Raw genomic sequence first — 3,314 nt, 5'->3', positions numbered from 1 at the left:
TCCCAGAGGTGTCAGCAGAAGGACTGGGAGAGCAGCAGGGGTGTCCTCCCACCTCACCATCCACCGTGGAGGTGCCTCCAGCTGAGCAAGCACCCGGCTCCCTTGGCAGAGTTTATGGATTTTAGGGATTTATCTGCTGCAGAGATACATGTGTGGAGTTCAGGCCTGGAGGGCAGCTGAGGCTGAGCAGCTCAGGACTGTGGTCCAAGAGGGAGCTGCAGCAGGAGGGTGATGGTGCACCCTGGAGCTGCCTTGGGTACCTGCAGTCACCCTTTCTCCAGGGTGAAAGCAGAAAATGTCATATTTGCTTTTTAAAAGATACTGTTAAAACCACAATATCTTGTTTGGAATAACAGATTGGATGTGCTCATTATGAGACAACTGGACAATAAATAACTTGAGGTGATTTTTCCCCACCCTGAGATCTGCAGTCCTGCCAGTTCTAGATGTTTCTGCTCTGGGTGAGGCTCAAAGCTGTGAGATCCTCATGGATGGCAGATTTTAAAATCAGTGTAAATTGTATTTCTAAGTCTAAAACCTCTTTAAACATGGGAATGTTTTCCCTGGCTCCTGCTCAGAGTTTTCCTCCCTGGATTAAATTATTTATTTGTTGTTTCCCACATGACTTAAGAAATGGTTCAGTTGAGGCTTTCACTAGAACTGACCTGGAGGCACAAATGCAGCTCTGAGAACATGGTCCTTGGGTTCAGGGCATGCCAGTCCACCCTTCTGGGCCACAAAGTTCACTGTTGTTTATAATTAAAGAAATGATTTCTCTGCCCAGCCTGGTGAAACCCTTGGAGGGAGAGCCAGGAATGAAAAGCATGTCAGAGAAATGCAGTGTCCAGGATGGGCTTTAAAAATAGAATTGATATTCTGAAACCTTCAGGAAAATAGGAATAAACAGGTTTTCATGGCTAAGCAGGACAACACATTTAAATCTCCTTAAACAAAGGACATTGGCCTGCCCAGAGAGGGGGTGGACTCACCATCCCTGGAGGTTTTTAAGATGAAACTGGACGTGGCACTGAGTGCCATGATCTGGTGATCACTGTGGGGTTGGACCAAGGGTTGGACTTGATGATCTCAGAGGTCTCTTCCAACCCAGCTGATTCTGTGATTCTGTGATTCTATGAAAGCAATGAAAGACTGTCCAGATCTTTACTGGGGCAGGTCACAACTTTAAAGAGTGAGAGGCCTCCCTGGGCACACCCATAAGGGGATCAACCTATGGAAGAGCTACAGAACCTTCCCCAGAACTCTGAATGCAGGTGGAGCTTTCCTTCCACAGGTCAACAGAAGGGACCCACAAGGGTCATCAAAGTCCAACCCCTGGCCCTGCACAGACACCCCAACAATCCCACCCTGTCTCTCAGAGTGTTGTCCAGACACTGCTGAAGCTCTGGCAGCCTTGGGGCCGTGCCCACTGCCCTGGGGAGCAATGAAGATGAGGAGCTGCCCTTCCTCCCTCCCTCCCACACTTACCTGGGCTTCAGGGCATGGGTATAAAGCACTCTGCCCTCTTTGCTGCTCTTGGCAAGCTCTGCCTTTGAAGAGCCCCATTTCCAGCAGAGGAAAAGGGGATGGGTGAAGGATCCAAAGGGATGCAGGGCCCTGGGAAAACCATCTTTGTCCCAGGGCCACGTTCCAGAAGAGCATTGGTGTGTTTGGGGCTCTGCATTCAGGAGGGGCTCTGGGAGAGGAGTTTTTACATTAATATGAGGTAGAGATTAAGAATTCAGCAAAACATCCCCTGAACATTTGTCACTTTTGCAGGGAGATGACAGACATTAATGTTTCAAAGGATCATTTCCAGCCCTCCCAGGCTCAGCAAAGCCAGACCCAGGAGCCTGATTGCAAAAGGGAGCTTGAACCACAAAGATCTTTCTGGGCTTGGCTCAGCAGTTTCATATGAAAGCAAAAGAAAAGATAAGTTTAATGAGGGGCAGGGTAGAGAGATGTAGAGCCACAACAGCCCAGAGACAAACTGACTGTTGGTAAAACACACCAGTCCCTGCTCCAATATCTTGGGTTACAGCAGGAGTGACTTGGGCTGGTTTCTGAGGTTGCAGGTTATGGGGAACTTGGCTGATTTCTGTTTCTTCAGCCTTACTTTGACAGGTACAGGGAAAGGTGAGAAATTCCTCCAGGTCACTCCTCACATGGAGGAAACACATCAGCCCACCAAAACTCACTGGTTTGGGGTGACAGAGCTGTAAGGAACAGGCTGGAAGGAGGTCAACAAAGCACCAAGGCCCCCCTGGCACCAGTGCCCACCTGCACCAGAAGTGCTTCAGGCTTCAGAGCTTCCTTTCCTTGAAATGGAACAGGCCCTTCTCAAATTCAGAAATGACCTTTCATGTCACTGTTTGGATCACTTTGGTGGATTTGATACAGGACTGTGTTTGAAAAGGAGCAGGAAAAGGGACATCTGCAAAGGCAGGGTAGGAAATCTCATCAAACAGGTTAATTCCTGGGTATTTATTCTCAAAAATGACGCCTTTGCAGCCCCCCCAGCAGAGCTCTGAGGGTGACCAGTGCTCCTGTTCCTCCACAAACCATATTTAGGATGTTCTCAGCCAGCTCTGCAGTCGCTGAGCTCTGCAGACACAATCTGATCATCCTGATGATGGATGCAGAGATGAAGCAGCTCTGACTGGAAATATCTGGCAGGCATTTCAGATTTGCTCATCAATGAACCTCACAAGGTCTGCAGGGCTCACCAGGCTCTAAATCCCACCAGGAGTTGTTTCCTGTCTCTGATTGCTCTGCATTAAAAATATTTCCAGGGTGTGACTCTGCCCATTGCTCTTTTCTCTGCTTCTCATTGCCTGTTATTTGGCACAGGTGCTCTGGGATGTTTGTATTTCACGTGGGCTGAGGTGGATGCCCCAAAAAATGACCTCAGAGCAACATTTTGGAAATAAATGGGAAGATCTGTGCAGGATTCCCAGGTCCCACGAAGGCTCCAGTGAGATTTGAACTCACGACCCCTGGTTTACTAGACCAGTGCTCTAACCCCTGAGCTATGGAGCCTCTGAAATTTGGATGCCTTTGCCTTTGTAAACATTTCATAGAACAGTTTTCTCTTAATTCTCCAGTGCCGTGGGACCTGCACTGCTGGAATGTGCTGCTCCAGGGATTTTGGATTCTCTTTCTGGATTGCACCAACAAAACCATTGGAGTCACAAAACTGCTGGCACAGCAGGTGCACCCAAACCTGGATTTTCCTCTCCTTGAGGTCCTTCCTGTAAGGACACCAAGATGAATAGCTCTGCTTTCCCCCAGAAAAGGAGTTTGGGAAGTTCACAAAC

The 3,314-nt window shown here is 48.6% G+C and overlaps 1 non-coding gene across 1 annotated transcript; it reads right to left on the bottom strand.

Moving 5' to 3' along the window:
* Positions 1 to 2,963: 2,963 nt before the first annotated feature.
* On the bottom strand, positions 2,964 to 3,036 carry TRNAT-AGU (transfer RNA threonine (anticodon AGU)). The gene has a single exon. It is a non-coding gene; the product is annotated as a tRNA-Thr (tRNA).
* Positions 3,037 to 3,314: the final 278 nt, after the last annotated feature.

This window comes from Pithys albifrons, chromosome 20 (genome assembly GCF_047495875.1).
Source record: "Pithys albifrons albifrons isolate INPA30051 chromosome 20, PitAlb_v1, whole genome shotgun sequence".
In the NCBI taxonomy this organism is placed as follows: Eukaryota; Metazoa; Chordata; class Aves; order Passeriformes; family Thamnophilidae; genus Pithys; species Pithys albifrons.
The sequence above is the reverse complement of the archived record's forward strand: the minus strand, read 5'-3'. Positions and strand labels throughout refer to the sequence as shown.